General features: G+C 34.9%; 1 pseudogene; it reads right to left on the bottom strand.

The window, feature by feature from the left end:
* Nucleotides 1-23396: 23396 nt before the first annotated feature.
* LOC118831985 lies at nt 23397-25895 on the bottom strand (annotated as a pseudogene).
* Between the last annotated feature and the right edge of the window lie 256 nt (nt 25896-26151).

Here is a 26151-nt window from a genome sequence, read left to right as displayed (position 1 = left end):
CAGATTATTCCATTTAATTTAATCCTGCAAGAAAACATGCATTCACCTACATGTATGGTTTGTGAAGTTTAATCCACAAAATTATAAGCCTGGTTCTCTACCATCTCTTTCATTTAACTTTTGCTTTTACTCTTGTCTCCTTATCTAACATTAGAAAGATATCTCTTAATAGCCCAGCTTTTTTTTTATTTTGCTGTTGCTGCTACTGTTGTTGCTTTGTTGGTTGTGGTATTTAATTGTCTTTTTGGAATTACCATTGTCTGGTGTGTTTCAAAAGCAGATGATTTGTTCAGGTATAGTTTTGTTTCTAAGAATCCTTGGAACACGTTTTTAAAAATGTATCTATTTTTCATTAATGGCGAGGATCAGGTTTGCAAGGTATGTCATCTTGATTTTCATCTTGAGTTCCTTTCCTTTTTATTAAACATTATTCCATTCCCACTTGTCCCCCACCCCACCCCAGTGGACACAAAAGAGTGGGAAAATAAGATAATTGCAACACAGAACATCCCAGTGATTCAGACATGGCCTCAACTGGCTTCTGCCTTTAGATTTTCCACAGAAAACTGAGAAAAAGGAAGGATAGAATTGAATTCTATTTTAATCGCACTGATTGGTTGGTCCTGACCTGGAGAAAATGTTGGACAGTGGCAAAAGGTGTGCTGGTGAAGGGGTTAGAGATCAGGCTTCTCAGATGTTTACTCATTAGTTCATTGAGTTGTTACTACATCAGTGTTGTTGGACTCCTTGACTCTGGAGACAGTTGAAACCATTTTATCTCTGCACATTTTTCTTATTTTAGAGAGGTTTGACAGGTCATGAAGAAGGGGGGATTTATCTAGTATTCCTTCTTGTTAGTCATGTGACACTAGGAGCTTATATTCTATCATGGGGAGCACTATAGACATAATTATGCACATATAAAATTGTATACAATATATATAAAATGAATCCAAAATAATTTCTAAAATAGAAGGCAGTAACTACTTGAGGAAGTTAATTAGCATTTCATCTGAACTTTGAAGGAAACCAGGGATACTAAAGGGAAAGTTTAGGTAGAGTTCATTGTAGACATTGGGTCAAACTGTTCAAAGATACAGAGACAGGAGATAAACTGCCCTGTGTTAGGCAGAGCAAAAAAGTCAGATTGATTGTATTATACAATGAATAAATGGAAGTGATGTATAGTAAGTATAGAACAGTAGAGTCAATCATTTCAGTTTTTATAATTTACACCCTTATATCACAGGTACTTGAGTACCTATATTTCTTAATGCAATTTTGTAAAATCTTTGAAGATGGGAAGTGCATAATATGCATCTTCATATCCTCAGTGTCTCTTGTATATAAGGCATGGGATATTTTATATATGGAGACATTCAATAAATATTTGTCAAATGAAAATGATAAATGCATGTGGTTATATAAATTTGGTGACTTTGGAAAGTATAAGAATAGGCAATAACATGTGTTTACTAAGTAAACTTCCATTTTTAAACTAGAAACTCATTAAACCTATTAGAAGAAATTGAGTCTTTGTGGTAATTCCAGAGTCAAAATATCCAACTATGTTTTCTCCAATTAATTTATGCTTTTGTAAATAATTTACTCAATTTTCACAGAGTTTTTAAAAATTATTTTTACAAATCATTTTTACAAACTTTTAAAAATATTTTTTGCAAATAATTTACTAAAATTAGGTGCAGGTTAAATCTTTTTTTTTCAAAAATCAAAGGTCCTTTTAAGTGTTAAATTACATATTTGAAGTTACTTATTCTTACAAGTATGTACATTGATCATTGCCCCTAAGTTAACATATCCATTTAGCCTAATCACAAATCTTTATAGAATTTCATGTTACATAGTTAGCCACTTAAAGTAATAATTATTTTAAGTGATGCGTTTTAAAGATAATTTCTATAATATGTTTTGTCACATGGATAAGTACCACCTTCACAAACCAAGGACTGTGTTTATGTTAAAGATAAATTTGAGTAATAAAGACCACACTGTATTTGAGCAATGTTTCCTTGAATAGTTTGTTTTAGAGTTTTTTTCTTAATGAATAACATGTCCAAAGGACCAAAAGGAATAGTCTACATAAAGAATACAGTGGCAGTTTCCCATCTTCAAGGAAATAATTCTTTCAAAATTCACTTAAATTACCTACTGCATTCTCTCTCTCTCTCTCTCTCTCTCTCTCTCTCTCTCTCTCTCTCTCTCTCTCTCATTTTGCATATTTTTATTGCATTAATGCATATATATGCAGCAAAATATAATCTCCAGAAATATCTTCTTTTGCCTTTTTTTAGTACAGTATTTTTCTTTCTTGCCTCTAAAGTCCACAAGGTAGTTTTAAGTGGATGCTTTATATGTAGTTCATGTATGTTCTTTGCAATTGTATTTAAAAGCACCATGTTCTGTAGTAGAATGGCATTGTGCTTCACCCAAAGTGAAAAGTTGAAAAGACCTTAACTTAAAAGGACCAAGGTCTCCCACTGCATCCTGGGCCATCTGCAGTCAGCCTGATTGATCTATGGCCACTCGACCCAGATGGCTCTGGAGGAGAAAGTGAGGTGGGTGACTTGCACAGCCCTTCCTCACTCAAATCAAATTCAATTGCAATTTAGATCATCATCTCACTGATGTCATGGTCTTCTTTGAGAATAAAGGACAAAGCACAACCACAGTATGTAATTAATGAACAATAAATATTTCTCTGTTCCTTCATTTCTTCCTTCCTATCATCTCTCTTCTCTCTTTTTTTGTTTCAATCTCTTTTGTCTTTCTGCTTTTGAACTCTTTCTGATATATGTCAAGTAGTGGGATCTCTGAGTCAAGATGCATTGTCATTTTAGTCACTTTTCTATCATAATTCAACATTTATTTACAGAATCATTGGACCTATTCACAGCTCTAATGGCAGAGTAGGAATGTACCTACATTTCCACAACCCTTTCAATACTATTTCCATTTTTTTCACTGTTGACATTTTACCTATGAAACAATGCCTCAGAATTGTACTAATAAGAAGGGAAATTTTTTTTTTCTTTTTGTATAAAAGTTCCTATTTTATTAATGGTTATTAAAAACTCTTTATATCCTTGGAATGCTTGTTCATTGGGAGATAATTATTATTCTTTGCATATTTGTGTTATTTCCCTGTACTTGTTCCACAACCTGTTCATTACATAGTCTCATGTAGACCTTCATTGTGACAAGGCAATCCTCTTACATCTGTCTAAATGATTCACTATCCCACTCACCACAATGAGTTTTAACATTTTTTATCACTCTTTAAAACTTACCAGCTTCCTCTCCCACTAATGCCCCAGATTAGAGCCTTGCTCTAATTTTCACTGAAGGGAACAAAAGGCCATTTGTCAAGAGCTCCTTCTTCTTATCTCACATTACAAATAACCCTTCTTTCCACTATTACATCCTTCAAACTTGTTTCATATGAAAGGTGTGTCCTTTCTCTTTTCCAAGGTTAACACCTATACATGTACAAGAAATGCCATTCTATTTCATCTTCTCCAGCAAATTGACCCTTCTACCACAATAATTCTTTCACTAATCTTTAGTTGTTCCCTCTCTAATGCCTACATACATGCAGCGTACAAAGCATGTCCATGCTTCCCCCATTCTTACATAAACAAAAATCAAGCAAAAAATCCTTATGTATCATCCTATATATCTTTTCTTTTTTGTGGTTACGCACCTTGAAGAAGGCCATCTATAACAGATACCACTACTTCCTTCCTTCTTACTTTCTTTTTAACTTTTTGTAATCTGGCTTCTGTTTTCATTGTTCAGTCAAAACTACTCTCTCTCTAAAAGCACTAACAGTTACTTAATTGCCAAATGTAATGGCCTTTTACCTGTCTTCATCCATCTTGACCTCTCAATAGTGTTGGGAACTGTTGAACACCCTCTTCACTTTGATAATTTTTCCTTTCTAGGTTTTGATGACCCTACTATCTTATTTTTCTTCCTACAAGTTCATTTCGGGTCCATTTTCAGCTCTTTATCCATGTCACATCTTCTAATGGTGCGTCTCCCGAAAGGCTCCTTCCTGAGTCGTCTTCTCTTCTCTCTCTCTATTATTCCACTTGGTGAACTTATTAGCTCCTATGATTTCAATTATTATCTTTATATATGTGAATTTCAAATTTTCTTATCCAACTCTAACCTCTTTTCCAGGCTCTAGTCTTGCATTTCTGTCTATTAGTGAAGTCACTTTGGATGTCCCATAGACATCTTAGAAATAACATGTCTAAAACTGAACCTTTATATTTGCCCCTATCCAAACCCCACCCCTTTCCCCAAATTTCCAATTACTATGAAAGGCACCATCATTTTCCCAGTCACCCTGGCTTATGATCTAGGTGTCATCCTCAACTCCTCATATTCTTGCCATCCTTTCATGTTAAAATTCTTGTCAAGTACTTTCACTTCTTTTTTAATGATACTCTTCCTATATCCCCCTTTCTCTTCATTGATACTGCCACCAGTCTTATTTCAGCCATTCACATCTAAACTTGGATTATTGTAATGGTCTGCTGGTTTGGTCTCTCTCTGGGTCAAATTGATTTTCTTCAAGTGCAAGTCTGATCATGTCATCACTCAATAAATAAACTTCAGTGGCTCCCTATTATTTCCAGTATCAAATATAACATTCTCTGATTAGATTATAAATCTTTTCACAATTTATCTCTTTCCCTTTCTCACTTTTCTAGTATTCTTAGACCCTATTTCCATTCTTGTAACCATACAGGTATTATGACAATGGCCTTCTTGTTGTTCCACACACAATACATTCTATCTCTAAATCATCACTGGTTCTGCCCCATCCCTAGAACTTTCTTCCTCTTTAACCTCCCTCATTTCATCCTTCCATCCCCACTCTCATTCTATAGCTCATCTACCCTTTTAACAAAACTCCTTGAAAAGCTAATCTATAATAGATACCATTTCTTCCTCTCATCTCATTCTTCTTACAATATGGCTTCCAACATCCTTTCATTGTAACTGCTCTCCCCAAAGTTATGAATATTCTCTTAGTTATCAAATCCAATGACCTTTTCTCAATTCTTATCCTCTTTGACTTCTCTGTGGCCTTTGATGTGGTAGTTCACTTTCTCCTCCTTGATTCTCTCTGCTTCTTTTTCTCCTCCATAACCATACTCCTAGGTCTCCTTTGTTCAATCTTCCTTCAAATCATACCCTCTAATTATAGATGTCCCTCAGGGCTTTTTATTTGGAGATCTCATGTACTACTATAGTTCTACCTACCATTCCTATGCTGATGATTCTCAAATCTGCTTATCCTGCCCCAATCTCTCTGCTGACCTCCAATTTCACACCTTCAACTCCCTTTCAGATACGTCAAACTGGTTTGTTCAGTAGACATTTTAAGTTCAATGCTTTCAAAACGGAATTCATTATCTTTCTGCTATTTCTTCAGGCCCATTTACAACCTAGGAGTTATCTTGAAGTATTCACTATCTTTTGCCTTCCATATTCAAGTTTGTTACCAAGGCCTGTTGCTTTCACCTTTGCATCATCTCTCCAATACAACCTCTTCTCTCCTGTCAAGACTTCAGTTTCCCTCATCACCTCATGCCTTAATTATTGCAACAGCTTGCTGGTGGGTCTGCTTGCCTCAAGTTTCTTCCCAATGCAAACCATTCTCCATTCAACCACTAAAGTGAGTTTCCTAAATTGCAGGTCCTCTTATCTTACCCTCCTACTCAATGAATTTCAGTGTCTTACTACCATGTCTAGGATAATTTTTTTAAAAAGTTGTGTTTTACATTCAAAATTTTTCGTAACCTTATTTCCTCCCACATTTCTGGTATTCTTACATCTTACTCCCAGTCATTTACACTTCAATACAGTGATACTGGCCTCCTGGCTATTCTATGAATAAATCACTACATCTCTCAGCTCCAGGCATTTTTTTCCGGCTATCCTGGATACTGGGAATACTCTCCCTTCTTCCCTCTGACTTCTGAATTCCCTAATTTCCTTTAAGTCCCAATTGAAAGCTTAAATGGGAAATTCATCAAAAAACATGCAATGTTTTTTTTTTCCCTCACAAGTTTATCCAAATATGAGCTATCGAATTTGATTTTCTTGCTTTTCCTGCATTCTGGTTGTTCTGCTTTTATATATTTTAACCAGTAGCAATTATTTTTGATAAATATTGCTTTAATAATTTGAGATCTAGTCTGCTACTTCTACTTCATTTCTACTAATTTATTACTTCTCTTTAGAGTCTAACCCTTTTATTTATTCAAATTAATTTTATTATTTTGTTCAATTCTATAAAATAACCCTCTGGGAGCTTGCTTAGTATAGCATTAAATCAGTAAATAAATTTAGGCAGTATCATCATTTTCATTTTCTCAGTATAGATGAATAATGAGTAATAAGTATTTCTCTTATTATTCTTGTCATTATTTCTGTAAGGGGTGTTTTGTAATTATATTTTCAAAGTTATTAAATGTGTCTTGGTTTTTGTGACCCTCAGTAGTTTTATGTTTATTTTCAATAAGACTTGCCTTTCCAGGATTTCCTCCTGGGTTTTATTACTGCTATGAGGAACTGCTGTCAATTTTTGAGAATTGATTTTATATGTTGCTTCCTAGAAACTAGTCACAAAATCTCATACTTTTCTTGTGGACAAGATAGAAAGATGCAGAGTAGCTAATGGTACAGTGAGTTCAATGTGTAACTGACTGAACATCCAAACCTATGGAGTTGTCATTAATGCCTCAGTGTCAATGTGGAGAGAGATACTTCTTTCAGAGTGCTTATTCCTATTATTTTAATATGTTTTAATCAATAACTCAAATGACATGCTTATAAACTTTGTAATTGTTGCGAAGCTTGAAGGGTTAGCTAATTTGTTGCATGACAGTCAGGATCCAAAAAAGATCTCAGCAGGCTAGAATATTGTGGTGATGCAAATGAAATGAATTTTAATAGGGACACATGTAAAGCCTCACATTTAGTTTGAAATAAATCAATTTCACAAGTATAAGTTGGGGAAGGGAGTAGTTAGATAAGCAGTTAATCTGAAAAAGTCATGAGTTTTTAGTGGAAGCAATCTCAGTTTGAAATAATGAAATATAAAGCCCAAAATTAATCAGAACCTGTGCAGCTATAATAGGTAGTATCAGTAATGAGGCAAGTAAAATTCCATACCTGGAATATCATGATGGATTCTAGACATCATACTTTAAGTTAGCACATTGATATGTTGGTGAGCAATCAAAGGAGGGCAATCAGGATGGTAAATGAGACAGATAGGTGATGCTGTGGGTAGAACTGCATCTGGAATCAGGAAGGCCTGAGTTAAATGTGGTCTCAGACTGTTCCATTACTCTTTGATTCAATTTCTTCATCTTTAAAATGAGGATACTAATAGCACCTGTCCACAGTGTTTCTGTGAGAATAAAATAACACAATACTTGTAAAATGCTTTGCAAACCATAAAGGTCTCAATAAATGCTCGTTATTAGTATTTTTATTATATTATCTTGAGATCATGCCACAAAAGAACCAGTTGAAGGCACTAGGGATATTCATACTGGAGAAAATGATTTTTGGCCATGTTTTCAAGTTTAATATGCATTAATATTTTCTCCATCATTTTTTGCCTATTTTATATTTAATTATTCCCCAATTAAATGTAAAAGAAAGACCATTTTACCATACATTTTTAAAACTTTGAGGTCCAAATTTTCTCCCTTCCTCCTTCCCTACCCCACCCACATCAATGAGAAGGTCAGCAACTCAACATATGTTGTGTTGTCAATGTTGCGTGTGGGGTCATGGAAAATATTTCCATAATTGTCTTGTGAAAGCAAACATAGACAAAAAAACCCCTCCAAAATAAAGAAAGTAAAAATACTATGTTTCGATCTGTATTCAGAAACCATCAGTTCTTTGTCTGGGAATGGATAGCATTTTTTATCGTAAGAACTTCGGAGTTGTCTTGTATTATAGTATTGCTGAAAATAGCTAAGTCAATCATGGCTGATCATCATACAGTATTGCCCTTACTTTGTACATAATACATTTCACTTTGCATCAGCTCAGCTATTTTCTCCACTTTTATACTTTTCTCTCACCTTTCACCCTTTCCCTCATCACCAGTGTTCTGCTTCTGACAACCTCCATCAATCCTCCCTCCATTGTATCAGGGCCCTCTCTCTTCTTTCCCTTTTCATCTCCCAGTTCCCTATAGGGTGAGATAAATTTCTATACACAGCTGAGTGTGTATTTTATTCCCTCTTTGAACCAAATCTGATGAGAATAAGGTTCGAACAATTCCCTCCCTTCTTTCCCTCTACTGTAATAGGTCTTTTTTACTTCTTCATGCAATATAATTTACCCTATTCTGCCTCTATCTAAGAGGTCTTTTTCCCAGTTCAATCATCCCCCCCTTAATTTTGTTATATTATCACATCAAAGTCAACTCACACCCACTCCCTCTATCTATGTACATTCCTTCCAACTGCTGTAATAGAGATACAGTTCTCAAGAGTTACAAGTATAATCTTCCACTATGGAGGTATAAACAATTTAATCTTATAAATTGCAAGTGTTTTCTTTTCTTTCTTGTTTAACTTTTTATGCATCTCTTGACACTTGTATTTTGAAGATCAAAATTTTTGTTAAACTCTGGTCTTTTCATCAGAAACTTTGAAATCACCTTTTTCATTGAATGTCCATCTTTACCCTGAAAGATTATGCTCAATTTTGCTGCATAGTTGATTCTTGATTTCAATCCAAGCTCCTTTGTCTTCTGGAATATATTCCAAACCCTCTGATCTTTTAATGTAGAAGCTGCTAAATCCTTTGTAATACTGACTGTTGCTCCTTGATATTTGAATTGTTTCTTTTTGACTGCTGGCAGATCCTTGATCTGATACTTCTGGAATTTATCGACAATATTCATTGAATTTCCATTTTGCAATCTCTTTCAGGAGGTGTTCAGTGGATTCTTTCAATGACCATTTTTCCTTCTGGTTCTAGGACATCAGGGCAGTTATCCTTGATAATTTCTTGAAAGACACTGAAGAGGCTTTTTTCTCATCATGGCTTTCAGCCTATCCAATAATTCTTTAATTATCTTTCCTGGATCTGTTTTCATGTTAGTTCCTTTGGCCATTAGTTATTTTGTTTTCTTCCATTTTTTCATTCTTTTGATTTTATTTGATTTTTTCTTGATTTCTTCTGGAGTAATTAGTTTCCACTTGGTCAATTCTAACTTTTAGGGAATTATTTTTTCAGTGAGTTCATATACCTCCTTTTCCATTTGACCAATTCTATTTTTTCAGCAAATTGTTTTTGATTTTTTTTCCAGTTTGGCCTATTGATTTTTTTTAAGGACTTGTTTTGTTCAGTCAACTTTTGTCCTTCCTTTGCCATGCTTTTGACTCTCTCTCATATAACTCTCATCCTCTGCCCCCAATTTTTCTTCTTCCTCTCTTATTTGATCTTTAAAAGACCTTTTGAGCTCTTCTAAGAAATCTACCTTGAAATAAATTCATCTTCCCCTTTGAGGCCTCACATATAGGCATTTTGACATCAATGTCTTCATCTGAGTTTGTGTTTTAATATAACCTGTTGCTATAATAACTTTCTATTCCTCAAGTCCCGAGTTATCTTAAGCTAGAAAATCATTTCACTTCTTTTTGTAGGTTCTGTTGCTCCAGAATCTGTTTAGAGGTTGGATTTAACATTGTTTTTGAGGGAAATTGGGAGAGATCAGGCATCTTCCTGGCTTTTCTCCACCCTCTTGGCTCTTCCCTCTCTGATCATCAATTTCAGTCCATGGAAGATGGTAGTTTCCTGTGACTCACTATTGTGCAACACCAGCAGAATATTGGTATTCAAAGATGGGCTTTGGTTTCAGTAAAAATTTGGGCATTTTCCTGAAAAAAGTCTAGTCTGCTCATCTCTTTCTCTTTAAATTTGTGCTCAACACACTATCAATTTGTTTTATAAGTACATGTCCATACAAACATACCCTTCTGTTTATAAATATATATGCAAGCACATGTGCCTATAGATACAGAAACAATATTGACGCTGCCAATTGCTACTCTTATTTTTATTATTTTTAAAGGTTGTATTCATGCTCATAGAATTTACTTCTGGGAAGAATTTTAGAAATCAACTGTTAAAAAAAGAAATCAACTGTTGTCCAACATGACACAGGAAATAATCTGAGGCAAGATGCAAATTGAGGTGTTTTGACTCCAAATCCAATTTCTTTCCACTACACTATTAACACCCTTATCTTCCTTATCATATCTCTTTCAATAAAAGCCTCATCCCTTCAAATCCATTCTTTTTTTCATAAATTAGGAAAAGTGCTAACTTAGATATCTTCAAGTCCTAGATAAATAGGTCAGTTTTCAACATTTACATAACTGTATGACTTAAGTCACTCAAGCTCTCTTAACTTATATTGAAAGATGTGCAAAGTCAATCTAATGCTAATCCTTATTTATACAGAAAGAGAAATTGAGGTCCCAGGAGTTTTAGTGACTTGCCCAAAGTCACCAAGGTGATAAGCATGAAGGTGGAATGTGAACTCAAGGTCGAGGGGAGGAATAATATGTATATGTATATATATATATATATATGTATATATATATATATATATATATATATAGCTTACAGAAAAAAATTAAATATAAAAGAAATACACTTCAATATGATATCTGTAACCATGAATCCTAGAAAACTATGGATAGGGTGTTAATAATTATGCATACAGTATAGAAGCCTCCACCGGCTTGGGAAATTATTAGGTAAGCTTTATAATTTCAGTCTACATGGTGGGAAATCCTATCATATACTGACAAAAGGAAAAACACCAACAAAAACTATTATCCTAACAAAGGCAATCTCTGTGGTTCAGGTGAGGTCATCGTGATCCTGCAACATGCTCATTTGAAGGCATGAAGGTAGGAAATGGAATATAATATATTGGGAACATCAACAGAGTCAGGTTTGAACTCAGACTTGATGGGGGGGGAGGAATATAAGATACACCTATAAAAATGTTGGAATTGTAATGTTATGTATAAATAAATTACAATATCATGTTCAAACAACCTTTAAATATAATTTTGCAATTCAATTAATGTTCATTTCTATTAATTTAGAAAATGTAATCCCTTTGTTCAACAGTCCCATAACTAGGGGATTATTGAGTTGTGCAATGAAAAAGGCACATGCTTTGGAATTAGATACTCTACCTTTGTCTTGACTCTCTTACCTCCTACCTATATTAGCTTGAGAAAGTGAAAGAATCATTTGGGGTCCCTTTTTTTCTTATGTAAAGTAAAAATCTTGAACTAGAATGATTTTTAAACTTCCATCCATTTTTAATTTATGGTGCTTCAGTTTTAATTTAATGCTGGTTAAAGGAAAAAAAGGTATAATAATAAATTGTTTGAGAATTAGCCCACTGAAAAATACATGATGGGGGGAGGGGGGATAGCCAAGATGGCCACGTGAAAACAGTGTCTTACTGGAGCTCTCTCATGAGTTCTGTCAGATACCTCTAAAAAAGAGAATCTGAGCAGATTGGAGAGAGTTAGAAGCCACTAGCAGACTGAGTGGGGCTAATTTCCAAGCCAGGAGAATCTGAAAGGTCAATAGGAAGGGTCTGTAGGCTGGGAGAGTGCCTGGCATGTGGAGCTGTACCAGAAAGCACCAAAGTGAAAGCAGCTGTGGAAATCAGGCAGTGATCCATGCTGGGAGAAAGCTGGGCCCCAAAAACTGGCAGAGATCCCCAGGCCTCCCAGCACAGGATGGGATTCTGTCAAAGTGATGGGAGGAAGCAGTGCCTGTGACTGTGAGACATCCACTCCTGAGGCTTGCAGCCCAAATGTTTGAAACGTGCCTTCTTGAACTTCTGGGAGACATAATGACCAGGTAAATGGCTCTGATCCCTCCCTCATTCACTGACAAAGAGAATCCCTGGACAAAAACGCTGGAAGAGAAGAGAAAGAAGTGGGGCTTCGGCATCCAAACAGTGGGAATTGCTGAGTCCCAGAAGGGCAGAGCCAGCAAGGGTCAAAACCTGGAAACCCGATGTGCCTTTGCACAGCCAGGGGAAGTGGCAGACACTAGCACAGAAAACAGCTGAGACCACTGGTGCTGGAGAGCACCCCCAGGAGAAGAGGAGATTTCCAGCAGGTAGAAGACCCCTCCCCCACACCTCAGGAAACCACAGGCCATAATACACAAAGCCAGTAACTAAGCTCACAATTCCCAGAACAAGAAACCTGGGACAGAAATCCCTGAGCCCCAAAAGCAGAAATTCACTGTAAAGCCAGGAAAAAGCAAACCAACATGAAGAAGAAAACAATAACACAAAAAAACTTAGGACCATTGATTTTTTTCTTTTTTTTATGGATACAGGGAAGATCAAAATACCAATTTGCAAGAGGACAGCATTGACACTATACCCACATCTGACACTGTGAACTGGTCTGAAGCCCAAAAAGCATTCTTGGAAGAGCTAAAGGAGGATTTTAAAAACCAAAACTGGGAGGTAAAAGAAAAAAATGGAAAAAAAAAACAGGGATGAGATCATATCGTTAAAATGTAAAATTGGCAAATGGCTAAGGCAATTCAGAATCTAAATAAAGAAAATGACACCATGAAAGCTAAAATCAGCCTATTGGAAAAGGAGATAGAGAAGCTAATGGGAAAAAAATAATACATTAAAAATTAGAATTGAGCAAGTGGAATCTAATGACTCTATGAGACACCAAGAAGTAGTCAAACAAAATATAAAAAGTGAAAAAATAGAAGAAAATGTGAAATATCTGATTGGAAAAATAACTGACCTGGAAAATAGATCCAGGAGAGAAAATTTAATATTTATTGGTCCACCAGAAATGAAAAAAAGTGCCTGGACAGTATCTTTGAAGAAATTATCAAAGATAACTACCCAGAGGCCCTAGAACCAGAGGGGAAAATAGTCATTGAAAGAATCCACCAATAACCCCTTGAAAGAGATACCAAATTGAAAACTCCAAGAAATATTACAGCCAAATTTAAAATTACAGAGTCAAGGAGAAAATACTGCAAGCAGCCAAAAAGAAGCAATTCAAGTATTGTGGATCTACAGTCAGGATCATGCAGGATCTCTCAGATTCCACATTAAATGATAGGAGAAATTGGAATATGATATTCCAAAGGGCAAAAGAGCTGGAACTACAACCAAAGATCAACTACCCAGAAAAACTGAGCATAATTTTTCAGGCAAGGAGATGGACATTCAATAAAATAAAGGAATTCCATACCTTCCTGATGAAAATGCCAGAACTAAATATAAAATTTGATCTTCAAATATAAAACTCAAGAGAGACATAAAAAGGTAAACAGGGAAAAAAACCCACAAACCTTGTTAATCAATAAGGGCAAATTGTTTACATCTTTATATAGGATTATATTGTTTTATATATGTGTATATGCATGTATATATATATACATATGTATATATATATATATACACATATATGTATGTATGTATATGTATGTCAATCTTGAGAATAGTACAGTTATTAACACAATTGAAAGGGATACACATAGACTGTGGGTGTCAGTATAAAATAACTGATATAATGATAAAAAAGACATAATTAATAAATGTAAAAGGAGGGTTATGAGAGAAGAGGTAAGGAGGTAGTAGAAAAAGGTAAATTATATCAATTGAAGAGGCACAAAAACACATTATAGTAGAGGAAAAGACAGGAGGGAGAAAAGTAGTATATGAGCTTTGTTCTGATCATATCTGGTTCCAGAAGAGAATAACATACTCCAAAAAGTATAGAAATCAAAATTGTCCTACAGGCAGTAGTAAGGGAAAGGAGAAAGAAAATGGTGGGGTGCTCAGAAGGCAGGGAAGAAGTAGAAAGGTGAAAAGGGTAAGATAAGGGAGAGAAATCAAGAGGGAGGACAAATTGAGGAAGGTGGTGGTCAAAAGCAAAGTTCTTTTGAGAAACAGAAGGGGGGAGGGAGAAATAAAAGCATAAACAGGAGGAAGAAACAGGATGGAGAAAAAGACACAGCTTTTAATCATAACTGTGAATGTGAATGGGATGAACTCTCCCATAAAATGGAGATAGAGAGCAGAATGGATTAAAAACCATAATCCTACAATATGTTGTTTACAAGAAACACATTTGAAGCAGGGGGATATATACAGGGTAAAAGTAAAAGGATGGAGTAGAATATATTCTGCTTCATCTAAAGTAAAAAAGCAGGAGTGGCAATCCTAATCTCAGACAAAGCAAAAGCAAAGACAGACCTAAATAAAAGAGATAAAGAAGGACACTATATCCTGCTAAAAGGTACCATACACAGTGAAGCAATATCATTATTAAACATATATACCTCAAGTGGTATAGCATGCAAATTCTTAGAGGAGAAATTAAGGGAGTTACAGGAAGAAATACACAGCAAAACCATACTGGTGGGGGACATCCCCCTCCCCCTCTCTGAACTTGATAAATCTAACCTCAAAATAAACAAGAAAGGAGTTAAGGAGGTGAATAGAATTTTAGAAAAGCTAGATATGATAGACCTCTGCAGAAAACTGAATAGAGATAAAAAAGAATATACATTTTTCTCTGTGTTACGTGCAGATACTCAAAAATTGATGATGTACTAGGGCAAAAAACCCTCAAAATCCAGTGCAAAAGGGTTGAAATAGTCAATGCATCCTTCTAAGATCATGAGACAATAAAAATTATTTGTAATAAAGGACCATAGAAAGATAAACTAAAAATTAATTGGAAACTAAATAATCTAATCCCAGAGAATGAGTGGGCCAAAGAACAAATCCTAGAAACAGTAAGTTCATTCAAGAGAATGACAACAATGAGACAACATACCAAAACTTATGGGAGGCAGGAAAAGCAGTTTTTAGGGGAAGTTGTATAACTCTAAATGCTTACATGAATAAAATAGATAGAAAGGAGATCAATGGAACAGCCATGCAACTGAAAAAAAAAACTAGAAAAAGAACAAATTGAAAATCCCCAATTAGATACCAAATTAGAAATACAGAAAATCAAAGGGGAGATTAATAAAATTGAAACCTAGAAAACTATCGAATTAATAAATAAGACTAAGAGCTGGTTTTATGAAAAAAAAAACCAATAAAATTGACAAACTCCTGGTCAATTTGATTAAAAAAAGAAAACCAAATTACCAGTATCAAAAATTGAAAGGGTGAATTCACTTCCAATGAAGAGGAAATTAAAACAATAATTAGGAATTATTTTGCCCAACTGTATGCCCATAAATTTGATATCCTCAGGGAAATGGATGAATATTTACAAAAATATGAATTGACCAGGTTAACAGAAGAGGAAGTAAAATTTCTAAATATCCCAATCTCAGAAAAAGAAATTGAGCAAGCCGTCAATGAACTCCCTAGGAAAAAATCTCCGGGGCCAGATGGTTTTTCATGTGAATTTTATCAAACATTTAAAGAACGATTAATTCCCATAATTTATAGATTATTTGGGAAAATATGTGAAGAAGGAGTCCTACAAAATTCTTTTTATGATACAAATATGGTACTAATACCTAAACCAGGAAGAGTCAAAACAGAGAAAGACAATTATAGAACAATTTCCCTAATGAATATTGATGCAAATTTTTAAATAAAATATTAGCAAAAAGATTGTACCAAGTTATTAGGAGAATAATATACTATCACCAGGTAAGATTTATTCCAGGAATGCAAGGCTGGTTCAATATTAGGAAAACTATCAGCATAATTGATCATATCAATAACAAAACTAGCAAATATCATATCTCAATAGATGCAGAAGAAGCTGTTGAGAAAATACAACACCCATTCCTATTAAAAACACTATAAAGCATAGGAATAAATGGAGCCTTCTTTAAAATTATAAATAGCATCTACCTGAAACCATCAGCAAGCATTATAGGTAATGGGGATAAGCTAGATACATTCCCACTAAGATCCAGGGTGAAACAAGGATGTCCATTATCATCCCTATTATTCAATTTGGTACTAGAAATGTTAGTTTTAGCATTAGGAGAAGAAAAAGAAATTGAAGGAAATAGAATAGCCAAAGAAGAAACTAAATTATCACTATTTGCAGATGATATGATAGTTTACTTAGAGAATCCTGGAGAGTGAAGTAAAAAAAAAATTACTTGAAACATTAAACAACTTTAGTAAAGTTGCAGGATATAAAATAAACTCATGAAAATCGTTGACATTCTTATATATTACTAACAAAGCCCAACAGCAAGAGATAGAAAGAGAAATTCCATTCATACTTACTGTAGACACTATAACATATCTGGGAGTCTACCTGCCAAGAAAAACACAGGACCTTCATGAACACAATTGTGAAATACTTCTCACACAAATAATGTCAGATCTAATTAAATGGAATAACACCAGTTGCTTGTGATTAGACCAAGCTAATATAATAAAAATCACAATTTTACCTAAATTAATTTCCTTATTCAGTGCCATAGCAATCAAACTATGAAAAAAATATTTACAAAACTGGATAAAATAATAACAAAATTCATCTGGAAAAACAAAAAGTCCACAATAGCTAGGGAATTAATGGAAAGAAATGCTATGGAAGGTGGCCTAGCCATACCAGACATCTAAATGTCCCATAAAGTAGCAATCCTCAAAAGTACCTGGCTAAGAAACAGAGTGGTAGATCAGTGGAATAGGTTAGGTACAGAAGTCACAGAAGTCACCAACTGAAGCAACCTACTCTTTGATAAACCCAAAGAGTCCAGCTTCTGGGTTAAGAATTCACTATTTCACAAAAACTGTTGGGAAAATTGGAAAATAGTAGGGCAGAAACTGGGCATAGACCCATATCATACACTGTATACCAAAATAAATGTCAGAATGGGTACATGATTTAGGAATAAAGGCTTATACTATAAGCACTTTGGGAGAGCAAGAAACAGTTTATCTGTCAGATTTATGGGAAAGAGAAGAATTCATGACCCAACAAGAGATAGAGAGCATTATAAAATGTAAAATGGATAATTTTGATTATGTCAAACTGAAAAGTGATTTGTTCAGAGTCACATAAACACCAAAAATCTTGAACATTTCTATATACAAAGATCATTAAAAGTGTTGCATGAAAACTTGCTTTTCATTACACACTTGTTATTGCTTTTTTTGGGGGGGTATTTAATAATATGATCAATTCAACATTTTAGTTCCAAAACTATCCTGTTTTTGTTTCTCTCTAAACCATCTTCTTTTATTTTATTTTTCTACATCCAGAGAAAGAACTGTGGAGTCTAAATGCAGATTGAGGCAAACTATTTACTCTCTCTTTTTTCCCCCTTTTTTTTTGTTTTTATTTCTCTCTGTCGTGATTCACTTCATTGGTCATAATTCCTTTTTGCAAGTTGGCTATTGTGTAAATAAGCTTAATGTGAAGGTTTATGTAGAATCTATATCGGGCTGCATACCATATTGGAGAGAGGTGAGAGGGGAGGGAAGGGAAGAAAATTTTAAACTCAAGATCATGTAAAACTAAGTGTTGTAAACTAAAAATAAAAAATCTAATTAAAAAAGAAAAATTCATGATGATGTTTGCAGCTTCTGTGAAGTAAATACCTTAAATGAAGTGTACACAAATAACATATTAGTATGAGAGATAGTGAATAACTTTTGAGTTCATATGTCTAAGGACTGCCTGAAAGAATTGGGGCTGGCTAAACTGGAGAAGATAATGTTCTCACATTATCTGAGACTAAGGGGAGAATGATCATATGATGGTTCTCTTCAAATATTTGAATAATTGTCAGATGGATAAGGGATTTCATTTGTTATATTTGGCCCCCAAAATTAGAAGCAATGCATAGAAGTTTCAAAGGTGAATTAGTACTGCTATAAGGAACAGTTTCAAAACAATTAGAATTGTCCAAGACTGTAAGGGAATACCTCAAGAAGAACTGAGTTCCCTTTCATCAGAAGTCTCCAAACAAAGGTTTCATGCCAACTTTGCAAGTGCATTTTAGTAGGGATTCTATGTCGGGGAATGAACTAGACTAGGTGGTTACTGAGGTCCCTTCCAATGCTGAAGTCCCATAGCTTGATTCATTGAATAGCTGTCTGGTGTGAATATTAACCAAGGAATTTCAATATACAAACTACAACCAGTCATGTAAACTCACTGGCTCTACAAGAGAAGGCTGTATAGCTTTCTGCCTTTCTGTAGGCTGTAAAGCTGATTGATATTCAGCATTCTATCAAAGTTCCCTCTGAAAACATTCTGGAACAATAACTTGGATTAATTTATATCTACTAAAGTATTGCCAGCAGAAAATTCAAGATTAACTGTTGCTCTTGAATATTTATGATGGCAATCTAGGTGTTATTTTTCTGTTGCCATTGTATTCCGCACAAATGCCATCTGCTTGCTAACTGTAGATTAACTAGACCCTCTGAACTTGTTTATGGAGCAAAGGGGGCTAAATAGGTTTTGAGTCTTCTGGTGATTTACTGAGCAGCATAATTTGAATCATATTTCAGTCTTGTTTAATGGCTCAAAACACATTAATCAGCAAAGTGACTTCTTATGGATTTATACTTCAGCTAAACAAAAGACACTGCAAAATTCCTCTTTTCCTCTTCAATTTCAGGTCCATGTTGAGAGAGGAAAGGGAAAGAGACTTAAATAGGAGAGAAGGGAGGTGGGGCAGAGAAAGGGAGAGAGAGAGAGAGAGAGAGAGAGAGAGAGAGAGAGAGAGAGAGAGAGAGAGAGAGAGAGACAGACAGAGAGAGAAGATTGAAGAAAAAGAGGGAGAACAAGAATGATGTAACATTAATTGTTCTCTAATGTAATAGTAATTAGTGAGAAACATTTGTGGATTCACAGATATTTTCATGATATTTTCTACTTCATAAACATGTTGAAATAAATATTGACCCTAAAGAAAATGCATTCTAGCTCAGGGAGAGAAAAGGAAAGATCATTTGGCAATAATTAAAATATGTATCTATCAAACTGACAACTCAATTATATTTTATTTGTGGCCCAGGTTTTTTTAATCAGTTTTAAGTCTGCATTTGAGTTATTGTTTTTATTTGAACTTGATAAACACCAAAAATCTTGAACATTTCTATATACAAATATCATTAAAAGTGTTTCATGAAAACTTGCTTTTCATTATACACTTGTTATTGCTTTTTTGGGGGGGTATTTAATAATATGATCAATTCAACATTTTAGTTCCAAAACTATCCTGTTTTTGTTTCTCTCTAAACCATCTTCTTTTATTTTTTGTTTTCTCTCTGATGTTTAAAGGTAGGTCTGCATGCTGGATCACCAGAATTCAAATCTGACCATATTTACTATGTGACTCTGAACAAATCACTTTACCTTTGTTTATTTCAGTTTCTTTAAATGTAACACAGACATAATAACACAGGCTACCTTTTGAGGATCAAAAAGATATTATTTTAAAGCTCTTACTACAATTCCTGGCATATAGTAGGCACTATATAAATACTTCTTCCCTTCCCTCTCTTGCATTTAAATAGAAGTTCCATTGATGTACTTTTCTTACCTTTGTTTTTGGCATTACTGTTAGTAGCATCCTCTCCTCCCTCAATTCTTGTCAATTTTCTTCCCTGAAAAAAAGAAAAAAAAAGAATAAATTCTCATTTAGGAAGTTACAAAGTAGAAATTAATTTAAATAGAAGACATAGATGCAGATCTAATACTGACTGAATCAGGTTTAAAAGGAAAAAAAAAACACCTTATTCTGTTTGTTTATATCTCCAATTTTCAAACTGTCTTTTCAATTGACTTCCCTTACAGGAGAAAATTACCATTTCTAGCTGACTTGGGCTGTCACTTATAAATAAAGTTGAATTTGAAGGAATTAGTAAACAAAAGCATAAAATACAATTCAGAATTTGTTTTAAAATCTCTCTAATCAGTAGTTCTTAAACTAAGGTCATTGAATATTTTTGAAAAAAACATATGTTGACAATTATTTCAATGTATTTCCCTACACAATTCTATGTGTTTGGTTTTATGTATTTAACAATATTTTTTCTGGATTTACTAGGCTGCCAAAAGAGTCCATGACACTAAAAAGCAATAAAACCCAATGCAGTCTACATCATTTATTTGAAAGGCAGAAAGGTGTAAAGGAAGGAGCACTTGATGTGAAGTGTGAGGACCTAGGCCAAAGTCCAAGAAGCTCATGACCTTTGTGACCTGAAGCAAGTCAAGTAATTTCTCTGTTACCTCATTTTATCATCCATGAAATTATATATTTGGATATGACGATTTCTAAGGTCCCTCTGGTTGGACATCCTAGACAATTAACATGTATTTATTAAGTACTTTTTTGGTACATCCTAGGTTTCAAGCAAGACCCAAAGGATTAAAAAAAGTGAATGAAATACTTATCATCAATAAGGTTGTTTTTTTTAAATTCTATCAGAAGAATATCCTTTCCAAAACCTTTCAGTCGAGATGATTTGAACTTGGACTAATGAGCAGTGAAGTGAATTAATGTTGGGAAGTGTTATATAAAAGTATATTCTCAGGCACTCATTTAAAGGAACATATAAAATGCACAGCAAATAAACATTCTGTGATGGCATTTGTGCACACTCAGGTATGGGAAAACACAAAAGTATACAATTTCATCACTATTTATATGAGTAGGAGGGAAGTCTAGAGATCTCTTAGGTCTTATTCTCTGCTAATTTCTTTCTTTTTTTGAGTTAAAAACGTGTTTCATTTTGAATAACATTTGTACATATTACTCTGACAAGGTTTTAGAACAAAACAGTCATTCTTCTAAAAATACAGAACAAAGTGAATGCCCTTTTTCATGCAATTTAAAATTTCTGTTTTTTAAAAATCCCATACTATTATATGCTTCAGGGGTGGTGTATCTGTTCAAGAATGAGAACCAAGTTTTCAAGGTTTTATGCTTTGCCAGACTAAGACAAGTCATAACTTTGGAATAAGTCATTTCATGTTTTGCTTTCTCTAAAATAGGTCTTATCTGATTTTTAATAAATCCTGGCCTTCTAAGGTAAAGTATGGCATTATATTCTTTTAAAAAAATTCACCTAGATTAAGACATCATAAGGAGGAATACAAAAATATAGCTGCTGAAAATATCTTTTTTAGGGTACAGGGAGCTTTGAATGAAAGGTTCATAAATGCAAACCATACCATGTGAGGTCATAATGCAAAGGCTTGTTGTTGCATCTGGAAAAATAGGTTTCTGGTATTACTCAATGCTTAAAAATCATTTTACAAAACTATTTCTGACAAATTTATTGGAGGAAATTTTCCTTTCCATTGTAAGCAGCCATTTCTTCTGTGCCATTCCTGTGAATATATACTTTTATTTATAAGAAGGGAAAAGTTATTTCCTGGACTTCAGCAGTCTGTGTTATTAATGTGTTACAATTGTGAAACAATTAGAGCCCTCCAATACTAGAGAATTTTCAGAATACACTGTTGGTTGCTCTCTCATCACATACAACAAAATTTCATCTGTGAAGCTACAAAAGATATAATTTTAAAATATTTGAAACATTTAGAATCATTTTACAATTTTATTGAGTGGAGATTATCTTTCTTATAGAATTATAATTTTTTTCTTACAAATTTGTGGGCATAGAATTTTCTCTCTGTGTGGAAGCACCCAGACCAACCCTTTGGAGGGTATAGTTTTCTCTACAAAACTTTAAAATTCTTTGGTTAGGGGGTGTGGTATTTTAACAAAGAGTCAACTTTGGAACACGCAATAGATATCTTCAAGTATATGCAGTGCTATCATATAGAAAAAGGGTTAGATTTATTCAGTATTGTCCCAGAAAGGAGAGACAGGAAAAAAAATTGGAGGAGAGAATGGATCTATTTACAATTCTTTGATAGCCACATGGTAAACTTAAAAATTAACTAAACAGCATAAATTCAATAGTTATTGTGTTTTAATTAACAAATCACACCCCTCAACCCAATGCAAAAAAATTGAGTTCCTACTCTGTATTACAAATTTACTACCAAATTGCAAAAAGACAAACATGTTCTGGCCACATATTTATAGTATTAAAATAAATATAACAGGTGAAAGGGAATGACATTAGAAATTATATAGTTAGACATTCTAAATTGGCAGACATAAAAATGAAGTATCTAGGAGGTTAACGGTCCTCCCTTTATGTAAGCAAGTTTATACAGGCAACTAGACTGTAAGTAGATGTGCAGAATCCTGACCTTTTCCACGGTGTTAAATGTTAAATCTTTATTCTCGAAGCCACAAAAATTTTAAAATTTTTTCATGTTGATTTAATTTTTTTTTCCTTAAGAAAAAAATTGGACCCAAATATGTAACTCCTGGTTTTGGTTTTGGCTGGACTTTGAAGTAAGTGTATGACTAAATAAGGCACATCTTTCTAGCAGTGTGTTTGTTTGTACTCCCCCTGCTGGCAAAGAAAAATTGTCTTGAATATAGATTTAAAGCCTTTATAACAGATTTGGAATAATAATAAGGAAGTTCATAATGGTCTATGATAATGTTATGGTTGTATTTAGTCAAAGTTTAGGTCCATGTTAGTTCTCAGATAATGTCACTTTAAATAATGAACAGAATCAAATTATTCATAAATCAAAAATCAGCTAATAGATAGGTTTTAAAGACTAAAACATTTATCTTAATGACAGTACAAAAAACACAAATTATAACTTAAGTTCTCTAGCAAATAATTAATATGCCTTCCAAATTAACAAGTATAGACATGACATTCTGCACATTTAAAATACAAAATGTACTGTGAATATAATTTAATTTTACCCAACTTTTAGAAGAATTTTTAAAATGGAGTAATTGCTTTCTTGGATGCCAACTTATGTTTGTTTCCATGATTTTAAATCATAAGTGAATGTGATGGGTTTCCTTCTCATAACATGTTTCCCATTCTATGCTCCTTTACCCAGCGTGCTGTTGCTGAAGTCCAGCAACTTTCTTATAATTGAACTGTGTATATACTTAAAAGTATTGAGCAGGTAGTCCCTAAAAAAGCTCCTTCATGATTGTAGTAGAAGAAGTGGATATATAGCCTAATCAATGAACCCCTCTGGAATGTTTGTTCAATATAAACATAACTCAAAAGGGCATCTGATTTTGCAGTTCCTTGCGTTAAGAATTGTAGTTTAGTAATGAGTGGGTGATAGTAAAGTATATTTTGGTCATTCATCTACTGTTACATCTTAATAATATGACAATTATGAAAATGCATATTAGGATCTAATGAAGACAGCTACTAAAGTGGAGAGCTATTAGTCATTGTCACAGATGCAACTGTCAGCAATATGATCATAGGTCTCTCCTTCATTGTCCAGCAAACAGCTCTGAAGGACATAACCATATTTCCCTTCTTCATCCCTGCAAAGCACTTTTGTATCATCTGTGCTTTGAATGACTTCAAAAGATTCTCCAGGCTTCAACTGCAAATCTGTCTCCACATATTTTAGAAGTTATGATAGGTACCACTTGAGTTGTATAGAGGACTCTAATTTCACCACCAAATTTGAATTTTTTCTTGAATTCCTTTTTTTCTTTTTCTTGCTTTTTCATCTTCTTTAGGTCTTCTGATTTCCTTTTACCAAAGTTCACTCCAAGACTGACTTCTTTTGGTGGAGCAGGGAAATCGGATGCATCCACATCATCTTAGACTTCATCTCCTACATTCAATCCAAGATGCTTTGGGGGAGAAGGGAAAACTATGTCTTCATTACTGTCTGACTGAGTGTCTTTAGATTTCTTTCATATACTTTTCTTTTTGTCATCTTTTCCCTTTAACATCTTCAAAAGCCCCCAGGCCCATGAATTACTCTTCTCTTCGCCCCGTAGTGTGGAGCCATTATCTTCTTCTACTTCAACACCATCATATATTTCATCATCCTGAGTTGGGAACATTCCCCCCCTTCTACTTTGATTATGACTGCTAATGCTGCTATGTTCAGCAACATTATCATGCAGTTCTTGATCATCTTCCGCAGGTCTTGATGGAAGAGTGCTCATTGAATTTTTCTTTCTTTTCAAGGAATCATAGTCAATTTCCACTGCTGTTGTTTTAATATAGCCGTATGCACCTTTGGAGGTTCTGCCTAACCATTTTCCTTCAGGGTTGTCTGTGATGCAGATGATTTAAATTTCCTCCCCTTGCTTGACACTCAGTTCATTCTTCCCTCCTTTGACATCACAGCAAGGTTTAGCTTGATGAAGGACTTGAATAGGACCTGTCAGTTTGAACTTTTTTTAACCTCTTGCTCCTTTTTTCCCTTCTCTTTCTGCTCTTTCTTCTCCTGCTCTAGTCTTCTCTTCTCTTCTGTATCCCTCTTCTTCTCTCATTCTCTTGTCTCTATGTCTTCGTGTGTTGCTCCATTGCTGTCTTGGTCCTCATCTGGATTTTCAAGATCACTGGATTGCATATCCACATCATCATAATTTTCTTCACTTGTTGAATTTGGCTTGGAGAATTTTGATATTTTTGGGAAGTAGACTTGGTTGTGTTGGTTAAGGGGCTGGAGGAGCTGGTTGAGAGGCAGGATGTGCTGGTGGAGGAGGTGGAGGTGCTCTGTTCACAGAATAGGGTGCTGTTCCTCTGTCGGATATGTTTGAAGGACTGACCTTTTGGAATCTTGCCAGGTCAAAATAGGTGGTCTGTTGGGTTTCTGCGGGGCTGGACCCAGGGCAAACAGTGCAGGGAAGGGCTTATGCTTAGGGGCAGTAGAAGTCTTGTCTCCCGTTTCCTTCTCTTGACTTTGGTTCCAAGGCCTTCCCACTGTCCCCTTGGAGGGTGGCTTCAGGAACTTGGGTGAAGTGGCACCTGAGCTAGAGTCATCCTGATTCATTTTACTCATAAATACATTCTTAGCTGCATCTATCTTCCTTTCTTCCTTTTTCTCTTCAGTAATTTTGGGAAGGCTTATGGCTGAGCCTGGAGTACTTCTGCTGGTAACAGGTTTCAGAGTCACACCAAGGATAGCCATATTTGGGGGTCTCTCCCATTGTCTTTGTTTTATGTATCTTCCCTGGATGGCTTAAGAGGGCTGATTTTGGGCTTGGTGGGAGGAGCAAATGCAGGCCCCTTCTGCAGAAATGTGCTCTTGTTGGGGCTCTGGTCATCATGGGAGGTATCTGCATTGGGAGAAGGTTTCTGTCCAATTTCTGGTTTGGAGTCAGGGGGCTTGGGATCCTGGTCTTGCAAAGGGGTGATGAACTTTCCTTTAGCTCCAGCCAACTTTGGAAACACTGATTTGGGTTCATTTTTTGTGCCAGAGCATTGAAAATGGGCTTTTGGCCAGGAGTTTTTAAGTCATTCTCTTGGTTGATAGCATGAAGCAATGGTTTCTTCCCAGAGGTCCTCAGGAACACAGGCTTGCACTCTTTTGGCTGGCCAAATGGTTTGTGACCTATAGGTTTCAGAAATCCTGATTTTCCCTCAGAGTCTCTGTTAACTGAGCTTGCTGGAGTCCCAAATCTCTGGCCTACTCCAGTAGGTTTTGGTTATGGGGGTTTGGTATCCTTGTCAGTTTTCTCCTCAAATGAAGACTTTACTCCCAAAGGAGGCCTTGGAGTTCCAAATTTTGATAAATTGTTGAGCCCTGGAGGCAGACTGTCATTTCCTTGGTTGGTGAATGCACTTTTCCTTACTTGTGTTCCTGAAGGGGCAGGATGTTCTCCTGTTTTGAAGTGTCAACTGCCAACTGAGACCTCCTCCGTCAAATTTCCCCAGTGTTAAACTTCCCCATGAGAGACTTCACATCTGCTTCTCCATCCCCTTCCTTAGGCTGCCTGTGAATCAGGAGACTCTGTAGGACCTCAGGAAGTTGTTTCTTCTCCCTCCTGGTCTAAACCAGCTCCTTTCCATACTCTGTTAATTTCAAGGAAAAATAATTTGTCAAATAGTTAACTTTAGTATGTTCTTATTCATATGTTTATTTAAATCTATATGCACTAAATGCAAGAGTGCACTGAAAATGTTTAACAACAGATTTGGGGTGGTAGTCATGCAAAGGATACATTTTT

The sequence above is a fragment of the Trichosurus vulpecula genome, chromosome 9 (genome assembly GCF_011100635.1).
Source record: "Trichosurus vulpecula isolate mTriVul1 chromosome 9, mTriVul1.pri, whole genome shotgun sequence".
Taxonomy (NCBI): Eukaryota; Metazoa; Chordata; class Mammalia; order Diprotodontia; family Phalangeridae; genus Trichosurus; species Trichosurus vulpecula.
The sequence above is the reverse complement of the archived record's forward strand: the minus strand, read 5'-3'. Positions and strand labels throughout refer to the sequence as shown.